Consider the following 26205-nt stretch of genomic DNA (forward strand, 5'->3'; position numbering starts at 1 on the left):
TGACGTGGTGGCCCCGAGCGGCCACAGGAAGGGCCGGACCCAGCTGCATGCCAGGGCTGGGGGGTGGGAGTGGTGTGCGCACCAAGGCCCCCAGAGACCTCCTCCTGGGGCATGAAGTGGCTTCTGCGGGACAAGGGGGTGGAGGAGGAGACTCCCAGGCACCGAGCACCGGACGCCGAGGGTCCATTCGGCGGCAAGTGTGGGGCTTGTTTCCACAGTTACTCACCAACAGCCACATTTCTTTCTGATAAATTTGCTGTGACGCGCTCACCTGGACCCGACCACCTTCAGAACATTTTCTCCGAGTGACTAATGCAGCTCACTGCCCGGTTTCTGGAAAGTGCGTCACTACGGGAATCGCCATGGCCAGTTCAGCTGCCCCGGGGGAGGGACTGTGGCCATGTCTCCCTGAGCAGTGGGCTAGGGATGGATGGGAGCTTCCTCCCGGCCCCACAGGACCCCCCACCCGGCAGGCCCCAGCACAGGGAACGGAGGAGTGGGCCCAGAGCAGGGAGGGGAGGAGCCCTGCCTTGGGGTCCCTGCTGTGGGCGGGGCTGGCGGGCTGGCCAGTCACCCCCTCTCTGGCGTCCAGGCTCCTGGCACGCCCCCTGCCCGTGCTGCCCGGGCCAACAGCAGCTAGCTCAGAGCCCCAGCGCCTTCCAGCCCCAGAGAGTGGGGTGTCTGGGCCAGCGAGCAGCACACACACTACCTGCCATCCGGGGGCCATCCTAGCTCAGCCATGGGTGCCACATCGGGAGCAGGAAAGAGGAGCCGCCCCAAGGACGCCTCTGCAGGGTCCAGTGTGTGTGGGGAGGGCGGGGAAGGCAGGAGCACCCTGACCTCCAGGGCTGCTGGGTTTAACCTGACCACAATTAGAGGACTAACTGATAAGGCCTCCCACTGGTGGCCACTGAGTGGGGATGTCCTCTCTCCTGCTCTTAGCGGGGACAAGAGGACCGCAGGGGACAGCCAGGAGCACCTGCTCCGTCTCACAGTCTCATAGGACATGCTCGCCTACTGTCCAGGTGGGGAAACAGGCAACCAGGGAGCAAGTGGTCGGCCTCGGGCAGCGCAGCAGATGGATGGGGTCCGAGCACCTGGCTTCCGAGTCGGTGCCGTGTGTGGGCAGAGATCAGAGGGTGCAGGAACCGAGACTGGACTGGGGAGGGGCCCCTGGGAGGCCGCACTCAGTCCTGGAGCCAGCAGGCTGGACAGTGGTTGGCCTCTCCTCCCGTAGGGACTGACCCTCACCCACTTGCTCCGGATCCACCACCTTCATTCCCAGGCGCTGCCGTGACCTCCGTGGCCACCAGCAGCTGCCTGCGCCTCTCACCCTCATCTGACCTCCAGTCCAGGCCAGCAGCTCACCAGAGACACCCCGAGCCCGCCCCTTCCCGTAGGCCAGGCCCCAAGGGCAAAGCCGGGCAGACCAGCGGGTCCTCGCACTTTGGGCCCAGGTCACCCGGCGCTGAGCCCAGCACTGCCAGCTGTCCAGGCGCGTGTGGACCAGCGGGGAGAAAAGGCTCAGGAGGACCCCGTTGGCCAGGGCCGCCCCCAGGCGGGTCTCTGCGTCCACTCAGAAGGGGAGGCCAGGTCAGCTGACATAGGCCGAATGAGATGACAGGCTGGCAGGGGCCTAGGGTGGGGCAGGTGGCCAGGGTTCCCTGATAAGGGCGTGGGGGTCCCAGAGCTGGTAGAAGGTGTGTTCCAGGAAGAGCCAGCTGGAGGGGGGCTCTGCCAGGATCCAGGCTCAGACTCAGTGATGGGCACAGGCCTTGGCGCCACTCCAAAGGGGACGGGGCAGCCAGGCCCACGGCCCAAAATCCTTTGGGAAACACACAGGCAGGGACCCTTCACACACTCACCAGCAGGACCAGAGCTTGGAAAAGTGACCTAAGGGCCACTGGGCTTCTTCACCAGTCAGGTTCTCCGGGCGGAAGAGCATCGTCCCCAGTTGAGGTTGTTCACTCGTGAGACCCTGCCTCACCTGCAGATGGGCTCTCCCGCGCCTGCCGCCATGTCGACACACGTGGAGGGTCAAGTGTGTGGAATAGTGAAGTGGGTAGAGGGAGGGAGAGTGAGCAGCACGTTGCTGGCCTCACCTCGACCACGTCCACGTGGGCCTGAGCTCGTGACAGGGCAGGGCCCACACGTTGCTCGGGGGCCGGACATCACTCAGGGCATGCAAGCAGAGGCTGTGGATTTGGAGGGCGGGTAACAGCCGCACTGCGAACCCCCCGACCTGGGAGCTCCTGACCCGAGGAGAAGTTGATGGGCTCTGTAGTTTTCCAGAAAATCCCACACCCATGACTACCCTGAGCCCCGGAATCAGGGCTCTCTTGAAGTCCCTTCCAACTGGCAAATCCGTCCCAGTCAGCACCCACAGCACCGGCTCGCCCCCTGAATGTAGGAGTTCACCCACGCTGCTCGTTTGTTCTGGATCTCAGGACTGTTAATCTTTGGTTAAGCTGGTTCTGGTTAGGGCTTGATCTGCCAGACAGTTTAAAATTTTCTTCCTGCCAGAGACTGGGTCCATCAAAAGGAAGTGATCCTTCTCTGGCTGATGTCATGAGCCTCCCGCCCAGAGGCAGCCCACAGAGAAGGGGGGCCAGGGGTGGCGAGTGCAAACCTGGGGAGGGGTCTGGGCAGCCTCAGGAGAGTCAGCCTCCTGCCGAAGCACAGCAGGGCACAGACTCGCTGTTAAAGTGCCCCCTTCCTGACTGTAGGGAACCCTGCACCAGTCCTAGAGTCCCGGCCTGGGGTGAGGGGTCGAGCTGTGAGACAGGTGTCCGTCCCCAGGTGAGTCCAAGGGCCCCTTCCAGGGGGTGCTCCTAATTCTTAGGGAATGTCTCCTTTACACTTGGCTGCGTGCACACTGCTCCTGGTGCCCTCTGCTTCCTGACCCCTCCCCATGTTGGCATCTTAGCCACAGCAACCCGACTTGCTGTCTGTTCTCTGGGTCTGGACACACCCCAGGTTACCTTTGGCCTCAGGCCTCAAACTCCAGCTCTGGAAGAGGACCCTGTGCCCTGTCCTGAGCCTTGTGACATCCCCCCCACCTCCTAAAGCTGGAACAAACCTCGGATTTCCTAGGCTCCCACCACTCACAAGCAACGTGTCACCAGCTCTCCCACAGCCCACCCTGTGGTTACCATCACCTCTGGGACTTCTCGTGGGAGGTGGTGGGCGCGGTCTGCTCCTGTGTGCACAGTACTCAGCATCGGCACACCTCTGCTGTCCTGGGGGGCCGGGTCCAAGCCATGCTGGGGCATGGGGGGCGCGTGGCTACCACCCAGATGAGGCTCTGACCCTGCGGATAACATAATAGAGCTGGCGGGGGTCACAGATTCAGTAAGAAGAGCAGAGTAAGTCCAGATGGGGACAAGTCCCATGGCAGGTGGGAGTTGGGAAAATGAGGAACATATAGGCAAGCACCCCTGGTTTTGCCAACAAGCATGAGTAGACACTTGTAATAATGTGAGGATCAAGTCCATCAGAAGTGGATATTAGCTGTCATTGATGCAGTTTGGGCCCGTCTTCAGCCAATGACAGGTTTCTCCTCTTCTCTCCACATAGGACACTTGGACGTGCCTCCCTGGGCTCAGCTGGACAAAGTGTGCACGTGATCGTGCCAACAAGACGCAGTGTTGACACCACCAGTGAGCTTGAGCAGTTGCCTGAGAGTTCCAGACCCAGACCACACTGGCCCTGGAACCCTGCAAGGCTGCTTACATGGAAGGGTTCGCTTGACACCAGACCCTGAAGCCAGCATTCCAGGGCCCCAGTGCGAGCCCGGTGCCGTGCCCTGCACAGCTCGGTGCCGTGACAGCACCATCCTGACCACGATCGTCATGGGTCAGTCAGAGGACGGCTCTCCCCGGATGGACTGGCCGGGACTGGACTGTGCCTGGTCGTCCTCCCAGATAGAGACAGGCCCAGCCACACAAGGAAGACAGGCAGAGACATCTTTATCTGGTTTGGGTATCAGAGTAAGGCTGGCCTCATAAAATCTATCTTGTGAAAAAGTTTATCCAGGATGGGTGTTATCTTCTTTCCTAAATGTTTGCTGGAACTCCCCAGTGAAGCCCTCTCAGATAGTCAATTCAACCCCTTTAATAAACATAGGACTATTTCTTCTTGGCTTAGTTAGATGATTTGTATATTTCAAGGCATTTGTTTATTTCATATAAGTTGTCTAAATATTGGCATAAAGTTGGTCATCATATTTCTTATTTAGTTGAGAGCACAAAGAAATATCAGCAAATCCACCAAACCATCAACACGATGAGAATTGATTCTTGAACAATAATGTAGAGAATTCTATATGAAACATCCAAAAAAGGCAAATATATAAAGAAAGAAAGTAGACTAGTGATTTCCTGGGATGGAGGAAAGGGGCTTAACTGTAAGGGGCATGAGGGGTCTTATGGGGTGATGAAAGAGTTCTACAACTGATTTATGATCATACTATTCAGTAAATCTACCAAAAATTACTGAATTACACACCTGAATAGGATGAATTTTGTTAAGCAAAATATACCTCAGTATGTCTGTTTTTTAAAAAAGCATAGCATAGGGGCTATGCTAGCCAGCATTGCTAGCCAATGACTGAGCCAGTTAACTTTCTGACTCTTGATTTTGGCTCAGGTGATGATCTCAGGGTCATGATATCGAGGCCTGTGTTGAGCTCTGAGCTCAGTGGGGAGTCTGCTGGAGATTCTCCCTCTCCCTCCCCTCTCCCACTCTGCCATTCACACACATATACATTAAATAAATAAATAAAATCTTAAAAAAAAAGGCATAACATAGCTTTTGCCATCTCTCACTGGTAGGGAGATAACACCTAGAATTCAGAACCCTCAAAGGAATAAGAGCCTTGGTTAAACATAAACATCCCAGGCTCTCAACTGGGTCCCTTAGAAAGTTATGTTCCAGGAGTAAGGAAGAACTGGAAACAGCCCAGTCTTCACAGAGATAAACCTAGATTTAAATCATATCAACCCCTGATTGGGAAAAGGCAATCTGTCCCTACACTAACTGCCCACCGAAATAAAATTAAATCTGATTTAAAAAAAAGAAGAAGATAACACTAAGCAGGACTTTGACAATCTTTCACATATAATGTCCAGCAGTTAATAAAAAATCACCAAGCTGGTCAAGAGATGGGACCACACAACTCTATGGGAAAAAAACAAACAAGAGAAACAGACCCACAGGAGGCCCTGATTTTAGAGTTATCATAGATAGATTTTAAAGTAAATGTGATTAATATCTCAGGAAAGTGGAAGATGAGACAGACAACTGGATAAGAGAACTGTAATCTGTAAGTTGAAGAGAAAATGGAAATTCTAAAAATAAAAAATGCAATAATAGATAGTTAAAATTCAAAGGATTGGGGTTACCAGCAGATTAAACAAAGCAGAAGAGAGGATACATTAATTGGAAAATAGGTCAATAGAAAATGGGCAAGACTGAAGGACAAATTAAGAGCAGATATCAAAAACAGAAAAGAGCATAAGATATATATGGGGGACTTTGAAAATGTCTGACATACGTGAAATTTAAGGCCCAAATGGAGAATACAGACAGAATGGAGTAGAAGCAGTACTTGAAGAGATTTTCTAAAGGATTTCTAAAACCGATAAAAGACATCTTTCCACAGATTTGAAAGAGAGATCTACCCGTGCCAGGCAGGATAAGTGCAAAGAACACCACCAGTAGGTACATCACAGTAAAACTGTTAGAAGCCAAAGAGAATGGGAAATCTTAGGGACAACCAGAGAAGAAAGGCATATTATCTTCAGTGGAATGAAGAAAAGACAGAGTTTCCATGATTCTGGAAGCCAGAAGACAATGAAATGTCATCTTTAGAAAATGAAAAGAAAGTAATGGCTAAGATGGAATTCTCACCTAGGAAAATACCCTTCAAACCTGAAGGCTCAATAAAAAGCCGTTGAGAAAGGTGAGTACTGAAAGCTCTATGGCCAGCAGACCCACACTAAACAAAATAATAAAGGGAATGACGGTAAGCAGTCTCTAAAATGGCCTTTGTGACGCTGCCCCATGTATTCATGACGTGGTGTAACCCCTCCCCTGGAGTGTGGGCTGGACCCCAAGACTCATTTCCAACAAGCAGATCATGGCAAAAGTGATAGGTCAATCCTGAGGTTAGCTTACAAAAAGATGTTGGCGTCTCTCTTGATAGACCTCTGTCTCCTTCTCTTGCCTCCTCTCATGGACTCTTTCTCTGTCTCTCTCAGCTCCCACTCGGGGAATTGAGCTGCCATGCTTGCATGGGGGAACTATGGTGGGAGGTTAATGTCTCCGGCCACAGGAGCTGAGACCTGCCACGGCCACGTAAGTGAACCTGGAGATGACTGTTCCCAGTCAGACCTTGCAGGATAGGCTGAGAGAGAAGTCTGCTTTTCACCCCATGCCCTGTGGTACCTTATGAATTTTGAACAATGAACGTGCATTATCTGCTCCCCAAAAAATAAATACTACAAAAGTTTAATGCCAGATATAGTCTCTGTCCTCAGAGGTCTTGCCATGCAGATGAAGGTCAAGGGCGTATTCATGATGGACAAATAGTGGTATTGGAAAGGCTGTAAGGCACGTCATCATTCTCCTTGCTTACACTCACAAGCCCTTGAGGGAGACAGGCGGGCAGAGGTTCTGGCGTCTGGGATGGGATGGGGGAGTCATTACAAAAGTTTAATGCCAACCATTAGTAAAATTTTAAAATGAGCAAAAATTTAAAAGGCATAGAAAAGTAAACAGAACTGACAAATGGCACACTCTTGCAGGGGGCACAATCCTCTCCCGCATCAGAGACCCCACTGCCTGCCCCAAGATGGGAGGGTCCCAGACGCCAGAACCTCTGCCCGCCTGTCTCCCTCAAGGGCTTGTGAGTGTAAGTGAGGAGAATGATGACGTGCCTTACAGCATTTCCAATACCACTATTTGTCCATCACGAATACGTCCTTGACCTTCATCTGCATGGCAAGACCTCTGAGGACAGAGACTATATCTTTCTAAGATCCTAGCCCCTCAACGGTCAGTGCCTGTCTGGGGAGAGGAAGGTGAGGGGAAGTGCAGCTGATGGACGGGGCAGCGGGAGAGGGTAGTGGTAGTGGAGGTGGTGGTGTAGACGAACGGTGGTCACATAATCCCTGCAGCTCTTCCCATCAAGAACTGGAGTCTGTGTCTCCATTCCTTGAGTCATGGTTGACCTTCTGTCTTGCTTTGACCCACAGACTGTGGCCATGTGATGGTATCGCTCCTGAGCCCAGATCTCAAGAGTCCGTGAGCTTCTGCTCTGATTCTGCGGTAATATGGCCCCCACGTCAGTGGGGCTGAGTTGTCCTTCTAGAGAGGCCACAGCAAGGCCCTGACCGGTAGCCAGCCTGTGAGATCTGTAGGCAATGCCGTCCTGGATCGCCCTCGTCCCGCAAGCCTTCTGCGAACCACTGTCACCTGAATGAGCTCAGGGGAACCACTCGGCGAAGCCCAGCCCAAAGTGTCACCCCACCAAAAATGAGCAAATAAGATGGTTGTTGTTTAACCCATTGAGTGCAGGGAAGGTCTGTTACAGAGAAATAGATAACAGGGTGGAGGTGGTGGGGGGTCGCCGTGAGGAGGAGAAGGACAACACCAGACCTCCTGAATCACCACAGAAACATCAACAGTATGATTTTTGTGTATGTGGTGTGTCCCAGTTCATTGAAAATGTATAGTACTTCTGAAACTACACGTACCTTTGAGAATCCCAAGAAACCTGTGGCCTCTTCCCAGGAAAATGCATGCAGGCAAGGTTTCGCTGCAACCCTGCCTCCCGGAGCAGACCCCTGGTAAGAAGCCCCGGGGGAGGGCTCTGGGGTAGGACTCCGCGGTGTTCTCACACCCAGGCAGGCCAGCCCTTGGAGTGTGTCGGTGTGGCCTTCCTGGGCCAGCAGGAAACTGAGGTGCGTGACACTCGGGGGACCCTTTCCATTCAGTGAAGCACAGCTGGTTAAGAGGAGCTTCCCACGAGTCATAAATATTTTGAAACATTTTATAAACGAGTTTCATGTAGTTTACAATCAGTTGGAGGTGACAGAGGGGAAAGAACCCCTTCCTGGACCAGAAGCTCTTCCCCCCACCTGGTCTCCCCCGTGAGCCTCCGTGTCCTGGGTGAGACTCTCACCAGCAGAATCTGACCAGGTCCGGTGTGGACGGAAGCTTCGCAGGTGCCACACTGGAATGCTCCTGCTCTCAGGCTGGCTTCACTTTCCAAGAAATGACCATCTGCCCAAAGCCAAATGTCAGAGGAAGAGAGGGTCCCTCAGGAGCACCACCCTGCCCGGACAGATCCACTGGGAGCACTCAGACCCTTTCCACCGAGGGGGCAGCTCTCCTCCACCAGCATGTGTCCCTGGACCTCCCTGCCCCCTGGCGCTCGTGGCCCCTGCAGGCCCTGCCCAGGTGCCCGGCCTCTGTCCTGGCTCCCTGGAGATGCGGACAACAAGTTCTCCAGCACCCAAGTGCAGTCATACACTTGGAAGACCTACATAAAACACTCGGCCGCCCAAGACCCAGAGGGATTATTGGGACTAACGAGGTAGTTTTGGCTTTAAAAAAAAATAAAAGCCCACTCTCCATCACCAACGGTAACCCACACGATGACACACTGACTCCCACGTGTTACCCATGGGTGATGGGTTTTTTTAAGATGTTATTTATTTATTTGAGAGAGAGCAGAGAGAGGGCACGAGCGGTGGGGAGGGGCCAAGCCAGAGGGAGAAGCAGACTCCCCGCCATTCCCCAGGGCTCCACGCGAGACGTGGGACTCGATCCCAAGGCCCTGGGCTGAGCCAAGGCAGCCACTTAGCTGACTGAGCCACCCAGTGCCCCAGGATGGTGGGTCTTGTAACATTTTCATGTCCCTGGAGAAAGTGGAGAGCAGTTGGGATGCAGGAGGGGAATGTTACCCTCCAACCCCATGAGTGAGCAAAGGAAAGCAAGCGTCTTCTGAAATACATTTCTAGGGCCATAGAGCAAAGCCCCACCCCCCAGGACAGTCCCATGAGCCAGACGGAGCATGAGAAAGCCACGGAGGGCCTGTCCCCTCAGAACCACTCGGGCCTCCCTCGGCCTGAGAACACGGGGGCAGAGAAGGAAACGACATTCCTTAACCGTCCTGCAGGCGGGCCAGTGGGCCAGTGGCCCCAGTACAAGATGCTCCCACGCATCTTCGTGGGTTACCGCCGGTCTTTTAAATGCCAGACCATCTGAGCCATCTCCCCACAAACACGGTCAAAAGCAGCAAAATGGCACAGTCACACGACCTTGGATGGGCTTCCTCTCTGGCCACAGAATAGTACAAACCACGTGGGGTGCCGTGAGCCTCCGGCATCACCCTCTGCAGGCCCTTCGCACAGACAGACCCTCGGACTCGGGGCACCTGGCTGAGGGCATGCATGCAGAGAGGGGTGAGCGGGTGCCCCTCCGTATCCCTCTGCACCTGATTCCCAGAGCTATCCCACCTCTGCCTGCAGGAACACCCAGGCCTTACTCATCTGCTGTCACCAGAATTCCAAGCCCAGCACAGCCGAAGAGGAGGTGGGGCAGCTACTTGGTTAAGCCTCAGTGGCCTATAGATTCTCTTTAGGACCTGTCGCTCTCCAGTCTCTGCGAGACCCACCACCCCTGCACCCTCCAGGTCTCGACCTCCAGGGCACAATATTGTTTGTGGTTTGCTCTCTGGGCTGTAGAGGGGGCAGCGTCCAAGTTCCCCTGGATTTCCCCACTACCACGTCCACGACCACACAAGCCGGATCCCGGTCACTCCGATGGCCAGGTATGGGAATTACGATAACACACTTGGGGACCAGGGAGACGACCACTGGGTGGACTGTTGACTAAGGGTCCTCCTGTGACCAACACTTTAGCCAAGATCCCTTTTATGACCTGGCCCCAAAACTTCCCTCCAACAGGGAAGCCGTGAGACACTTTGGGTATGAATCCAGTCACCCAAGGAAATGCTGTAGGTCTCTTTGGGGGAACAAAGTCCATACTTGCCAAGGTGTGGTGCTGACAAGTGCACACAGACACACACTCACACACCCTCCTCCATGCCCCTGGCTCAGGGCATCCGCTGCACACAGCAAAACACTGCGGTGGACGAGAGGAGAGACTGGTGCCGCCTGGGCAGGATGGGCAGTGGGGGCAGAGTGGGCACGGATTGTGCGCCAGGCCAAGGGGGACTCTGGGAGCCAGGAGCAGGTGGGAGGCCATTTGCTGGGGACAGGGCACACCTTGCAGGCCCTGTGGACGTGAGAGCAGGGGCGTCGTGTTGTGCAGCTGCGGGGTGGCCTAACCCTCCCCCAGGAGACATTGCTTCCCTCTGCTCGAACAGTCTGGGTCTAGGCTGGGCTCCCTGAAAACACAAAGTTGCCTCCTTAGACCCCTGCCCTCAGCCACCTTATAGCCTGGCCAGGCCATGGGAGCCAGGTGCACCAGACTCAAGGTGCAGATGGAAAGAAGTGGTCAGGAAGACCAGAAGGCATGCATGCAGAGAGGGCAGCCCCTGGGGCACACACAGGTGACCAAGAAGCTCTGGGACATCTCTCCTCTGGGGGGGGGGGGGGGGGCTAAATCAGAGATTTGCAAAACTGCTCTTCTTCAGCTGGAGCTACACTTCCCCACTGTCCCAGAGCCCAGGGACCTCTGCCCAGCCCTGCCTGCACCCCAACTAAATGAGGACCCGGGTACTGGGCGTCTGCCTCTCCAGGGTGGGGAGCAGGAATCCCCACCACAGCTCTGCCAGAGACCCCCCCTCTCACCCTCTCCAAGACTCTGCTATAAGGCCATCACGGTGGCCTCAGGGCCCAGCACCAAGCCCATCTGTGGAGTGCCTGCAAAGGGAGGACACTTCCTGCACCTCCAGGCCCTCATTCCTGCCCAGAGCACCTGAGGCTCCCACCGTCCTGGCCCCCCTGCCCTTTCCCAGCCTGCCCCCAACTATCTGACCGCCCAGGGGAGCAGGGAGCCCGGGGCGCGGACACGCATTCTGACGCGCAGGGTCGCGGAGCTGGGGCTGGTGTTTCCGGACAAGGCCCGAGCAAGGGGGACGCTGCGGGGCAGGAGGACCCGTGGCTGCACCCGGGGGCGCGTCCCAGGGCCCCTCGCCAGTCCAGGTGCAGGGCGCGACTCCCAACATCCCGGGTCAGCTCTCCCTGGAAATGGGGCACGGGCCGCCAGGCCGGGGCCTGAAGTCCAAGCAGCGGCCGGGATGCGGTCCAGGGGGTCCCGTGAGGCAGGGCGGCGCGGAGGGCTGGGAGGACCCGCCGGCGAGGATGCAGGCTGACTTCGGACTAGTTCAGGGAGAGGTGCAGCGCGCCCCCCCGGCCGCGCCTCCTCGTCCCGCCCCGTCCCAGTCCCCTCCCGTGTCCCCCTCCGACCCTCCATCCTCCCTCCCGCATTCCTCGTCCTGGTGGCGCCCCTCCGTCTCCCCCGCACACCGCACCTCCGTCTCTGCCTCCCCACCCCACCGCCCACACTTCCGCCCACTAGTACACCCCCACCCTCCATTCCCCCCAGCCCCGCCCCTCCTCTCACCCACCGCCCCCACCCCGCACCCCTCCCCTCCGCCCCACCCCACCGCCCTCACTTCCATCCACTAATCCACCCCCTCCTCCATTCCCCCCACCGCCCACACTTCCATCCCCTCGTCCCCTCCCCCACCCTCCCCCCCCCCGTGCCCCGCCCCTCCTCTCACCCCACCGCTTTCCGCCCCGGGACCCTCGCCCCCCTCCCCGCCCCCCAACCGGCCATCCGCGGGGCCGCAGCGCCTCCCGCTGGTCCCCGCTGTCGGGGCGCGGCCCTGGCGGAGGCGGGACTGGTATAAAGTGGGCGGCCCCCGCCGCGGACCCCTCCCTACTGCCCGCTCGGAGCCCGCGTCTCGGCGACCAGGACCCTGAGCTCCTCTGGACGTGTCCAGCGAGGGCGCCCGGCGCGCTCCGGGGTCAGGTAAGCGCCGCTCGGCCGGCCCGGGACCCGCCTGGAGCGGCGGCCGCGCACTGCGGGCTGTGACCCGGCGGGGCCCTCCCCCAGGCAGGGCGGGCTGGTCTCCCCTGTGGCAGCGAGTGCCCCGCGGGGGGCCGGGCGTGGGGGGCACGCCGGCCTGGTGGCCCCATTGCCGCCACTTGCCCTCCCTCCGAGCTCCCCAGGGCGCTCCTTAGGGGAGCGTCGCGCGTTGGGACCAGGGGCCGCGGAGTTAATTTTCTGGCCGCCCCCTCCTTGGCCCCTTCTGGGGCAGGGCTGGGGGGGGATTCCTCCCTGTTCCTGGGCTCGGTGCAGAGACTGTCTGCTGGGACAGCTGGGGAGCCCTCGCCACCATCACCGCCACCACTGGGTCACCAAATAGCCCCGAGGGCTCAGCATCTTCAGTCGGACCTCTGGCTGGTTCCTGGGAGGCTTGGTTTTTATCTCTGGCCTGGAGATCACATTCAGAGGGCTGGGGAGCCCAAGTCACCCCCCCGGGAAGACCAACCCTTTTCACCTGGCCTGGGCACAGGACCTCCAGTGGTGCTGGCCCCCGTCCCCTGGGCTCAAGAGGGAGAGGCTCTTCCTCCTCCTTCTGGATGCAGTGCCCGTGGCTAGAGTGAGCTCTCCAGGGCCTCCCAGGCACTCTTCAGGTGACAGAGGGTCTCTGATACCCCAGTGGAGAGGACAGGTCACACCCCCACCTTACCCCCACCCCGGAATCAGCAGGAGCCCAGCCTGTCCCCCATTCCTCTGAGGCTGGAAGTGGCCCACTGGGCATCCCCCCAACATCAGAAGTCTGCAGGGGGCTGCATGGTGGGCATCGGGGTGAAGCCGGAGCGCAGGCTGACGGAGCCTGTGACGGCTCCCCGGCGAGGCCAGACCCCACACCCTCCAGGACTCCTCACTCACTTTAGCAGAACCCTGGGGGCCCGCTCGCTCAGAGCATGGCTTTGGGGTGGGAGTGGGTGGGTCACCCGCTGCGAGGTCTCTGCTGTTGTTAATCACGACACCGCCAGAAACGCAGGGCGGAGCTTCAGGAGTGTGGGCGTCCTGCTCGGGGCCCACATGGGTCACCATCCCCCGTACCCAGCGAGAACACCGCCGCTGCAGCCCCACACCCCTCGTCCACCCAACGGTCCCCAAGGAAAGGAGCTTCACTTTTAGTTTAATAGCCAAAAGAAGGAAGCGGAAGATCCACAGATTTCTGATTTTTTTTCTTCCAGTAAAGGAGTTTGGGCCCAGAGATGGTCTTATATTTGTTTAACAACCAAAAAGGCATTTGGGGCTCTGAGGAGGGACGCTGTCTGCCTTCCTGACGTCATCCAGAGGCAGGAGGGTAGGGCCAGGGAGTGGGCCTGAACCCCCAGCCTAGGTGGCCCGCAGTCTCCCAGGCCAGACTGGAGCGGGTGGGCACAAGGGGCCCAGGTGTGTCCCCTCGGCAGGACTCAGGTCTTGATGGGCCCTCTGGCCACCGTGAAGATGCCACCCTCTGCTAAGGAAAGTAACCTGGGAGGCCAGCAAAGCCCGTGGGGGGGGGGGGCATTGTTGGGGGAGTCTGTTGGGGAGCCACAGGGAAGGCAACATGCAGAGTCGGGCTTATGCCACTGGGCCCCCTGGTTGGACGGAGCTCGGGTCCCCGCACTGCGCAGTGCCTGTCACACCCAGCAGTGACTTTGCGTCACTGGCCAGCAGGGGAGCTGTGGGCGGCAGGGAGGTTTTCAGACGAGCTCCCTGGGCTGGGCCAGGTCAGAGAAGGGAGGGCCGGTGCCTGGGAGAAGGAGCTGGGGGCCGTGGTGAAGGGTTTGGCCCGGCCGTACCCCGGCCAGCATTTTCTCATCTGCAGAACCAGGCTGGGCTTAATAGCACCTGACCTTCCCACCTGCCAGGACTGCTAAGGGTCTCCAAGGGCACAGAGTGTGGGAAGACCATGTTTGTACCCACAAAATGCTTTATGATGCTGGAAAAACCTAGTTCTTGCGATTATTTTTTAAAGATTATTTATTTATTTATTTGACAGAGAGAGACTGTACAAGCAGGGGGAGCGGCAGAGGGAGAGGGAGAAGCAGGCTCCCCGCTGAGCAGGGAGCCCGATGCGGGGCTCGATCCCAGGACCCTGAGATCATGACCTGAGCTGAAAGCGGACGCTTAACGACTGAGCCACCCAGGCGCCCCTCTTGTGATTATTTTAAGAAAACCACAAATAGTTTGATTCTTTCCACGTTTCAGTGGATCAGTCCTTTCTTTGGCTTCTTTCACACATTTGTGCAAAGCCGGCAGGGGGTGGGGGGCACGGGGTGGGAACCCTGGTGTGGGGCACACCTGCAGAGAAGCAAGGGTCCTGGGGTGCTGCTCACTGAACAGGGCCTGGCGGAGCCCCCCCCACCCGAGGGCCAGTGCAGGCACTGGGCCGTATCATAGAGCAACATTCTCCGCAGACTCTGTGCACACCCTCCCCGCTGACCCAAACATGTCAGCACTCCACGCCACACTGGTGGTCAGCCTCGTGGTGGCCCATTGCAGTGGCTGAAATAAGCAAGTGGAGGGCGGGCATCCAGCTGTGAGGGGCCCCTGCTGCTAGGAGAGCAGACTGTGGGTCTAAAGCTCTGAAAAGTGTCGAGGCTTTCATGCCTGCAGTCAGATACTCACCAGAAGAGTGAAGAGGGACCCTGGTATTCCCCACAGCCCGCTGTACTGCGTTTGGTTTTGTTCGTTTTCTCTTTCTTGTACGCCAGTGTCCTAGATGAGGAATGGTGTGCTGTTGGTCTGTCTGCACGTCCTCGATTTTTGTGCATTCAGCATTTTTTGATTACTGACCATTTGCCTGGTTACGATTTCCCCCATGTTCCTAATGAGTCCTCAGTTCTACTTATCTGTAAGAACTTTCTCCCCCAGTTTGCTTAAAAATTGTGGTAAAATACACATGACATAAAATTTATTATCTCACCCATTTTTTAAGTGTAGAGTTCAGTGGTATTCATATTGTTGTGCTACTGTTACCTCCATTCATCTCTGAAATTCCTTTCATCTTGAAAAACGGGAACTCTATACCCATTAAACACTAACTCCCCATTCCCTCCCTGCGAGCTTCCATTCTACTTTCTATCTATGATTTTTTAGATAGTCTAAGCATCTCATATAATTAGAATCATACGGTATTTATCTGTTTGTCACTGGCTTATTTTACTGAGCATCATGTCCTCAAGGTGCAGGTGTCAGAATGTGCTTTCTCTTTAAGGCTGAATCATATGCCCTGGTGTGAATGTACCGCATTATGATTATCCATTCATCTGTCAGTGGACACTTGGATTCTTCCCTGTTTTACCTGTTGTAAATAATCACTAATGTGAACAATGAAGATGGGTATACAAATATCTCTTTGAGATCTTGCTTTTAATTTTGGGGGGTATATAGCCAGAAGTGGAATTGCTAGATCATATTATAATTTTATTTTTATTTTTTTGAGGAACCACCATACTGTTGTCCACAGAGTTTCTACCATGTTACATTCCCACCAACACTTCCAATTTCTCCACATCCTCCAACACTTGTTATTTTCTGGGGTTTTTTTAATATTAGCCATCCTAATGAGTGTAAGGTGATATCCTTACAGTTTTTATTTGTTTTTCTCTAATAATTAGTGATGTTGAGCATCTTTTCATGTATCCATTGGCCATTTGTATGTCTTCTGTAGAGAAAGGTCTGTTCAAGTCCTTTGTCCATTTTTGAATCAAGTTTTTTGTTTTTGAGTTTTAGGAGTTCTCTATATATTTTGGATCCTAATCCCTGTTCATATCTGTCATTTGCAAAGACTTTCTCCCATTCTATAGGGTTGGCTTTTAACTCTGTGGATAGTGTCTTTTCATACACAAAATGTGTTATTTTCCATAAAGTTCAATTTGCCTATTTTTTCTTTAGTTGCTTGTGCTTTTGGTGTCATATCCAAGAAATCATTGCCAACTGCAGTGTTGCAAATCTTTTGCCCTACACTTCTTCTAAAACTTTTATAGATTTAGGTCTTACATTTAGATCATGGATCCACTTTGAATTAAATTTTGTGTATGGTGTGAGGTAAGGGTCCAACTTCATTCTTTTGCTTGTGGATAGCCAGTTTTCACCACACCATTTGTTCTAAAGAACTGTCTTTTCCCCCACTGAATGATCGTGACTCCTTTGTTGAAAAGTACTTGAATGTGTATGCAAGAGTTTATTTCTGGACTCTATCCAACTCCATTGGTGTATATGTCTGTCTTCATGCTAGTACCACTTTGTTTTCATTACTATTGCTCTGTAGTAAGTTTTGAAATCAGGAAGTGTGAGTCCTCCAGCTTTGGTCTTCTCTCTTAGGATTGTTTATGCTATTCAAGGTTTCTTGAGATTTCTCACGAATTTCATTTTGGCTTTTTCTATTTCTGCAAAAATCATCATTGGGCTTTTCATAGAAATTGAATTAAACCTGTAAATCACATTGGGTGGTATTGACATCCTAATATTGTCTTCCAATCCATGAACATGGATTATCTTTCCATTTGTTTGTATCTTCTTTAATTCCTCTCAGAAAGATTTTTTAGTTTTCAGTGAATAAGTCTTTTACCTCCTTGGTAAAGGTAATTCCTAAATGTTTTATTCTTTTGATGCTAATGGAAATGGAATTGTTTTGCATTGTTCATTGTTAGTATATAGAAATGCAATGGATTTTTGTGTATTGACTTTGTATTCTACTACTTTGCTCTGTTGGTTTATTCTAAGAGTTCCTTTTGTGGGATCTTTAGGGTTTTCTACATGTAAGATCCTATCATCTGTGAACAGGAATAATTTACTTCTTCCTTTCCACTTTGAGTGCCTTTTATGTCTTTTTCTTGCCTAATTGTTCTGGCGAGGACTTCCAATACTATGTTGAATAGAAGGGATGAAAGTAGGCATCTTTGCTTTGTTCCTGATCTTAGAGGAAAAGCTTTCAGTCTCTCACCATTGAGTATGATATTTGCTGTGGAATTTTCATATATGACTTTTATTATATTGAGGTGGGTTCTTTCTATTCCTAGTTTTGGGATGTTTTTATCATGAAAGGATGTTAAATTTTATCAAAAGATTTTTTGAGATCATGTGGATTATATTACATTGATCAATTTTCATATGTTGATTCATCCTTGCATTCCAGGAATAAATGCCACTTACTCATGGTGTTTAATCCTTTTACTATCCTATTGAATTCTGTTTGCTAATATTTTGTTGAAGATTTTTGTGTCAGTGTTCAATAGGAATATTGGTTTGTAGTGTCTTTTCTTGTAGTGTCTTTGTCTGACTTTGGCACTAGGGTAATGCCAACATCATAGAATGAGTGAGGGAATATTCCCTCCTCTTCAGCTTGTTTTTGAAAAGTTTGAGAAGTATTGATGTTAGTTCTTTTTTTTTTTTTTAAGATTTTATTTATTTATTTGACAGAGAGAGACACAGCGAGAAAGAGAACAAGGGGGAGTGGGAGTGGGAGAAGCAGGCTTCCCACGGAGCAGGGAGCCCGATGCGGGGCTCGATCCCAGGACCCTGGGATCATGACCTGAACCGAAGGCAGACACTTAATGATTGAGCCACCCAGGCGCCCCTGATGTTAGTTCTTCTTTAAGTGTTTGGTAGAATTCACCAGTGAAGCCATCAGATTTAGGGTTTGTTTTTTGTTTTGTCAGGAGATTTTCCGTTACTGATTCAATCTCCTTACTCCATATAGATCTGTCCAGAATTTCTATATCTTCATGGTTTTGAGGTTTTGCACGGCTAGGAATTTGCCCATTTCCCCTAGGTTACCCAGCTTGTTGGTATACAGTTGTTCATAGTTCTCGCCTATGATCCTTGCTATTTCTGTGGAATCAGTAGTAATGTCCCCACATTAATTTCTGATTTTAGTAATTTGGGTCTTCTCTCTTTTTTTCTTAGTTCATCTCACTAAAGGTTTGTCGATGTTGATCTTTTTGAAAAACGAACTTTTGGTTTCATTGTTATTCTCTGTTGCTTTTCTGTCATATATTTCATGTAACTCTGCTCTAAACTTTATTATTTCCTTCATTCTGCTAGCTTTGGGTTTCATTTGTTCTTCTTTTTCCGGTTCCTTAAGCTGTACAGTTAGGTTGTTGATTTGAGCTCTTTCTCGTGTTTTTTTTTTTTTAATTTTTAAAAAGATTTTTTTATTTATTTTAGAGAGAGAAAGAACGTGCCTGCTGTACCTGTGCATGAACAGGGGGAGGGGCAAGGGAAAGAACTTCAAGCAGGCTCCCTGCTGAGCGCAGAGCCCGACTCAGGGCTCGATCTCACAACGCTGAGATCATGAACTGAGTTGAAATCAAGAGTTGGACTCCTAACCGACTGAACCACCCAGGTGCCCCTGAGCTCTTTCTTGGTTTTGTATGAAAACATGTATAGTTGTAAATTTCCTCCTAAACACTGCTTTCACTGTGTTCCATACATTCTGGCATGTTTTATTTTCATTTTTATTGGTCTCTGAGTATTTTCTAATTTCCCTTGTGATTTATTCTTTGATCTACTGATTGTTTAAAAGTGAGTCTTTAACTTCCACAATTTTGTGAATTTTCCAGCTTTCCTTCTGTTATTGACTTCTAACGTCATCCCATTGTGATCAGAGAAGATACTTTCTATGATATTTTCTTCTTAAACCCATGGAGGCTGCCATTGTTGTTTCACCTTCTCCCATTATTGCAAGCCCCTCCCTTCCTTCTCTGGCTGAATTTACTCCAGGGGATTTAAAGTATCGGCACCCTTTTTCCCTATGCACTTTTCTCTTTCTTTTTTGGCGAGCCAGACATTGAAGACTAGGACATTCTAATGCAACTGCATATACGGGGGAAATTAGACGAGCACTGCACATGTTCAGGGAAGATGTATGCCCAGGAAGCACCTGAGGACACCTTGTACTTCAGGCTGATCCTTAGCACAGGGACAGCTTAACAATAAAATGAGTAAATAAATAAACAAACAGCAAGCCCTAGAGAAGAAAAAGAATCTGATTTCCAGACATACCACATTATTAGATTTAAATGTCATTTTCAACAAAAGAATCACAAAACACAAAGAAACAGGAAAGTATGGTTCATTCTAAGGAAAACATATATATATAAACCAACAGAAACTATCCCTGAAAAAGACCTGATGGTGGACCTAGTGGCCACAGACCTGAATACAACCATCTTAAAGATGCTCGAAAAACTAAAGGAAGGCATTAAAGAAGTCAAGAAAACAATGTCTGAATAAGATGGAAATATCAATAAAGAGAAACCCATGGTAGAATTCAAAAAGAAATAATGGAGCTGAAAAATACAATAACTAAAATGGAAACTTCACTAGAGGAATTCAAAAGCAGATTTGAGCAGACAGAAGAAACAACCAGTGAAGCTGGAGATAAGACAATGCAGATTATTGAGTCTAAGGAACAGAAAGAAAAAAGATTAAAGTGAACAGAACCTAAAGAACCTGCAGCATGGTATGGGAGTCCCAGAAGGGGAAGAGGGAGAGGCAGCAGCAAAGAAATTAGGTGAGGAAATAATGGTCCAAAACTTCCCAGGTGATGAAGACATGAACATAAAATCCAAGAAGCTCAATGAACTCCAAGTAGGATAAATTCAAAGGGAAATCACACTGAGACATATCATCATCAAACTATCAAAAAACCAAGACAAAGAGAAAATTTTGAAATCAGCAAACGAGATGTGACTCATGATATTCAAGGTATCCTCAATAAGATTATCAGCAGATTTTTCATCAGAAACTTGGGAGACCAGAGACAGTGGGCTGATAATATTCAAAATGCTAAAAGAAAAAGAAAAAAAAAAAAACCCTGTCACCCAAAAATTCTATATCTAGCAAAACTGTCCTCCAAAAGTGAGGGTAAAATTAAAACATTCCCAGATAAACAGAAGCTGAGGGAGTTCATTACTACTAGACCTGACCTACAAGAAATGCTGAAGGGGGTCCAGTAGGGTGAAATGAAAGGACACTAGACAGTAACTTGAAGCCATGTGGAGAAATAAAGGTCTCAGTAAAGATCAACACATGAGCAATTATAAAAGCTAATTTATTGTGGTAATCGTACGTGACTCCACATTTTGTTTTTTGCATAATTTAAGAAACTAATGCATTAAAAATAATATTTGGTTATGCTTTGAACACACAATGTATAAAAATGTAGTTTTGTGACAGCAGTATGTGTGTGTGTATATGTACATATACACACACACATCCTGAATTTATACTGGCTTTATATATAAAACCAGTATAAATTATAACTTTAGGTCATGATCTTGGGGTGCTGGGATCGAGTCCCACATCAGGCTCCCTGCTCAGCGAAGAGTCTGCTTCTCCCTCTCCCTCTGCCCCCCCCACCCCTCTTGTGCTCGTGTGCTCTCTCTCAAATAAATAAATAAATAAAATCTTCAAAAAAAGAAAAAAAGAGTGTGGACCCTGAGCCGTGCCCCGTGGCTGCTAGCTGAGCTCCCCGGGCTAGCTGCCTGTGCTGGGTCAGTGTCCTCCCGTGTGAGGTGGGAACTGTAGCAGTACCGATGCCTGAGGGTGCTGTGCGCCTTACAGGAGAAGGTGTAGCTGGCGTCCGGTAACCACAGAAGACATTTCCTCATCACTTCATCCATCCTTTTCAAAGACTTTTTGGTCCGTGTTTTGCACTCTCTTCTGGGATTTATTCAGATGTGGGTAAGATGACTCCTGCCTCTAGCCATGTCGTGAGCCCCCGGCCCCCGGCCCCTTCGCTGCTCTGAAGGGCCACCATCTTGCCTCTTCTGTTGTGGGTCGTCTTGCGGGTTGCTGCTATTCCACCACTAAACCACAGATGCCCTATTGCTCTGATTTTATTCTATCATTTGCCCTTGATAGCAAAGCCCCTCAGCACCCCTTCTCTCTGGTTTTTCTCAGCTACTCTTACTTATTCTTCCTTAGATTCATTCTGTCCACATGTACAAGCAAAAAGGCAAAAATATTCCTTGGAGATTCTAATCAAAATTACATTCAATTATAGATTCCATTAGAAATAACTAATATTCTTAAGTATTGTATTTCTCATCCAGAAACAAGGTTCGTCTCTCCAAAGTGTTCCTTAGAAAATGTTTGAGATTTTTTAGTAAGTCCTGCACTTTCTTAGATTCTTAAGTTTACTCCTTAACTTTATGTCATTTTTGTTGCTAAGGTAAATAGTATTTTTCCATTAAACTTCCTAATTCATTGTTGCTGATAGAAGAAAATCTATAGCTTTTTGTATATATTTTTCTTATAATTGTCTCACTGAATCCCTCTCCTTCCCCTAAACTTTCTATAGTTGATTTAATTAGGTTTTCGATTTCCCATTTAGTGAGGACAGTTTCCACCTCTTCCCTTTCCAAGATTTATACTTTGTTTCTTTTTACAGTCGTATTGCATTAGCTTCCAACACAACTCTGAATAATGAGTGAGAGCAGCACTCTTTGTCTTATGTGTCTCTTTCTTGTGCTCTCGTAGACATTCTTTGAGTGCAGCAGTTTTTAATGCAGGGTCAGGTCCACGGTGGACTCCGTGAGATCAGGAAGGGTGTGATTTCAGTATATGGGTATGTGTGCATTTGTATCAAGTGGAATGGTCCAGATTCTTGAAGGAAGAACCCCTATATCAGTTTTTGTATGAAATATGATCTTGGTTGTCAATTTGAAACTTACATGCTTTATAACGTTAATTCAACTCCTAAATTTCTTATCAAGTTTTGCCTTTTTTTTTTTTTTTTTTTTTCCAATCAGCAATGGATGTTTCAGGCACCATTAAAGCAGTTACATGATTTTCTTTTTATATTAATGTGCCTTACGTTAATGTACTTTGTAGTGTTGCATCATCATTGTATTTCTAAACTGACTTTGTCCAGTTCTGGTGCAGTTGTCCTTGATGTGCTACTGGATTTTATTTTCTAACATCTGTTAGGGTTTTTGCAACTGTATTCCAAAGTGGGATTTGTCCACAGAGTTTCTTTTAGGAATTTCTTTTATCAAGTTTTGGTCTTGGGTTTTTCCAAGTTTAAAAATGAATTGAAAAGCTTATCTTTTTATGTTTTGGAACAGGCTAAATAGTAGAGAAGTATTTGTCTTGAAGATGCAAAAGAACTCTCCCAAATCCATGTGAGCAGAGCCCTGGGGCACGTCCCCTGCCAGCGCTTCCAGACCTTCCTGGGCAGAGTCCAGTCAGGTCCCCACCTTGTCTCAAGACTCGCCCAGAACCTGGTCTTTCACGTTCATTAGCTTAGAGCTGCACTTGGTATGCTCTTAAAAACCTTCTTTACTTACCATTATATTATTTTACTCATTCCTAAATTTGTTTATTACTACATTTGTGCTTCATCATTTTCATTTCTGATTAAATTTTTCTACTTTATTGGCTTTTTCAAAGAACCAGCTCTAGATATATATATATTTATAATTCTCCAGTTGGTTTTTTTTAATCAGTTAGTTTATTTCTTATTATTTTCTTTCCCTTGTTTTCCTGAGATTCATGTTGTTAATTTATTTTTGTCCCTAGCTTCTTCAACTATGTGCCTAATTTGTTACGCTAATTTCCTATCTTACAACATAAAGCATCTAAGGCTATATATTGTCCTCTAATTATAGCTTTGGCCTTCTCATATTTGTTTATATGTATAACATTGTCATTGTCCCTAATTCCTATGTAGTTTTAGCGGAGAGAGTTTTTTAAATTTCCAGGTGTTCTGATTTTTTTTTTTTTTTTTTTTGTCTTACTAGTGACTGCTTTTGTATTGTGGTTCAGAAAATTTCATTTCCAATTTCTGATTTTTTAAAAGATTAATTAAAGCTGCTTTTGTGGTTACTCTAGGATTGAATTTTGTAAAATTTTTAAAAGAACATGCATTCCCTACTTGTAGGTTTCAAAGGTGGATATAGATGATAGCTAGGGAGGTATGTGTGTGTGTTCCATGCACATTATCCAAATCCAAATGTTTGGAAAATACGTATTCCCTACTTGTTGCTATCAAAGTTTTATAAAAGAGGACATTCACATCCTCTTTTTTGTTGTTTATGTGATCTGTCAAGAACTTTCAAACGTGAGTTAAAGTCTTCTATTATGATTGCAGTTTGTCGGCTTTTTCTTCAATTTTTCACCACTTTTGCTTTATATAATTTTGTTATGAAATCTGATACATACAGACTCATAGCTAGACTCATAAGCAGCCTTTATCTTGTCCTTGGCACCATCCCTCGCCCTTCTGTCTCACCTTGGACGGGCCCCCACGCTGTCCCACCACTGTCCTCTCTGTCTCACCCTGCCCTGCTTCCCTCTGCACTGTCTGTGACAGCCTCCAATGTGACTCACAGACCTCATCCAGATGGGTCTCGTTTAGTGATCCAATTTAGGAATATTTATCTTTTTTTTCTTTTCTTCCTTTTTTTATCGCAGTATAGTTGACGTATATTAATTTCAGGTGTATGGCATAGTGATTCGACAGTTCTGTACATTCAGCTCTGCTCACCACCTTAAGTGTCGTCACCATGCGTCCCCACACAACACTAGTACACTATTACTGAGTGTGTGCCCCATGCTCTACTTTTCATCCCCATGACTCATTTATCACTGGAAATGTGTACCTCTTCATCCCCTTTATCTACTTCACCCAACCCCCACCACTTTCCCTCTGGCAGCCACCAGTTTGTTCTCTGTATTCATGAGTCTATTTTTGTTTTTGTTTATTTGTTCATTTGTTTTGTTTTTTATATTCCACATACAAGTGAAACCATATGGTATTTGTCTTTGTCTGACTTATGTCTTTAGCATAATATTCTCTAGGTTCATGTTGTTGCAAATGGCAAGATCTTTCTTTTTTATGACTGAATAGTATACCATTGTGTGTATATGTGCGTGTGTTGTTTATATACACACATACATATATATATATATATATATATATATATACCACATTTTCTTTATCCATTTTTTAATCTTAATTCCAATAGAGTTACCATAGTGTTATATTAGTTTCAGGGGTGCAATATAGTGATTCAACACTTCCTTACATCACCTGGTGCTCATCACAAGTGCATCCCTGGCTCCCCATCCCCTACTTTAACCTTCTCCCCACCCACCTCCCCTCTGGTAACCATCGGTGTCTTCTCTATATTAAGAGTCTGTTTTTTGGTTTCTCTCTTTTTCCCCTTTGTTTCATTTCTTAAATTCCACATTTGAGTGAGATCATATGGTATTTGTCTTTCTCTGACTGACTTATTTCACTTACAATAATACCCTTTAGTTCCACCCACATCATTGCAAATGGCAAGATTTCATCCTTTCTATGGCTGAGTAATGTTCTATTGTATATATGAACAATCTTCTTTATTCACTCATCAGTCAATGCACACTTGGGCTGTTTCCATAGTTTGGCTATTGTGATAATGCTGCTATAAACATCAGGGTGCATGGGAACATTTGTCTTCAACAGAAGAATTTAAAGCATTCACATATATTGTCATAGCTGATCCAAGTGATATTAATTGTGCTTTCTGGTTCCTTTTTTCTTCATTTTTTATATTTTACTGTATTCCTCAAGTTTCTTTGCTATCTTACTTACTTTTATTCCTTTCTCTGTTGTCTGCAGAATTTTTTAAAGAATGGTATGTAGGTGAGCCCTTTTACATCTGAGACTTTTATCCTTTACATGAAAGCTAAGTTGACTAGGCAGACATCTTTGGGTCATTTTATTTTCCCCTCAAAATTCTCTAGTTACTGTCTCATTGTTTTTCTGTATAAAATATTATGGAGAAAAAGTTTGATGCCTGAATTAGTTATGTATTACTATGTATAAGTTACCTCAGAACTTAGTAATTTAAAACCATAAGTGTTTACTGTGTCATAATTGATTTGGGTCAGGAATGACTTGGCTGGGTGGCTCTAGCTCAGGGTCCCTAATGAGGTGCAGTCAGAGTCGAGGGGACTGGCCAGGGCTTCGCTCAGCTGGTGTCTCGACTGGGCTGAGGATGTGCTTCTGCAACAGCTCACTCACCTGGCTGTTGGCTGGAGGCCTCGGTCCCTCCCTCTTGGGCTTCTGGAAGGCTGTGTGAGTGCCTTCATGTGATGGCCGTCAGCTTCCTCCCAGTGAGGACCCCAAGAGAGGGCCAGGTAGCAGCCATGATGTCTTCTGTGAGCTTATCTCGGGAGGCACACGCCGTCATCTGCGTGCTGAGCTGTTGGTCATACGGGCAGACCAGTGACAGCTGAGTGTGTGAAGATTTCGTGAGAGGGTGGCACCAGGAAGCAGGAGGAATTGGGCCCACCTCGGGAGTTGCCCACCATGACACCAAAATCATTCTTCCCATTAGGTGTTGTTTTTTATATATATATATATATTTTTTTGTTGCTGCTGTTGTGTTTTTCTCCTGCGTAGATTATTTTTAGAATTCTTCATTTCCTTTGAGAGTGGCATTTTCCAGCAGTACACTTTAGTATGGGGGCCTCTTTGAATTGATTGTGTGTGTGGTGGTGTGTGTGAGGGTGTGTGTGATATGTGACTGGTGTGGTGTGTGCACACGCACGGGGAGTGGTGCCAAGGTAGCTGCAGAGTCCCTGGCCCTTCGGCAACCCCTTCCCTCCCACAGCAGAACGGGACTCACAGCTCCCCCACTGTGGGCCAGCAGGATGAGGGGCAGGGGAGGACAAAGCTGCACCCACATCCCAGTGCTCAGCCCTGACCGGCCCCCCGCCCCGCCCTGCTGAGCTCCCGCAGTCCCCACATTGGCTGTCATGCGGAGTTGATGGCTCTGGACCTCTTTTCTCTGACCATTGCCACCAACATCCTTTTGGCTTCCAGGTTCTTCAGGGCCCCTGGCTTGTCGCTCACCATCTTCTCAGCTCCATCCCAGCCCTCCCTGAATGAACCTTCCCTGAGTCAGGCACTCCCCTTCTTCTGGCCAGTCCCCTCAGTCTGGACACTTCTGTCGCCTCATGCAGGAAGCCTGCCTGGATTCCCTGGCACACCCACTGGGCTTTGCTTTGTCTGGGCAACTGTCACGACCTTGCTGGGTCACAGCCCCTACCTCCAGGGTCATGGCCTCTTGACCTGACCATGACCTATGCTGGGGAGGCAGGGCCATGTCCTGTTCACCCCTAACAATGCCAGGACCAGCTCCTCTCACCTTAAACTCA

The 26205-nt window shown here is 49.4% G+C and overlaps 1 protein-coding gene across 2 annotated transcripts in view; it reads left to right on the forward strand.

Moving 5' to 3' along the window:
* Positions 1 to 11907: 11907 nt before the first annotated feature.
* The window catches only part of COL6A2 (collagen type VI alpha 2 chain), a 31584-nt gene continuing 17286 nt past the window's right edge, over positions 11908 to 26205 (forward strand). For both annotated transcript variants that reach the window (XM_032398794.1, XM_032398795.1), the window contains exon 1: positions 11908 to 12009. The gene's annotated coding sequence lies outside the window, so the exon portion shown is untranslated. The remainder of the gene's footprint in view (positions 12010 to 26205) is intronic.

The sequence above is a fragment of the Phoca vitulina genome, unplaced genomic scaffold (assembly GCF_004348235.1).
Source record: "Phoca vitulina isolate PV1807 unplaced genomic scaffold, GSC_HSeal_1.0 scaffold120, whole genome shotgun sequence".
NCBI lineage: Eukaryota > Metazoa > Chordata > Mammalia > Carnivora > Phocidae > Phoca > Phoca vitulina.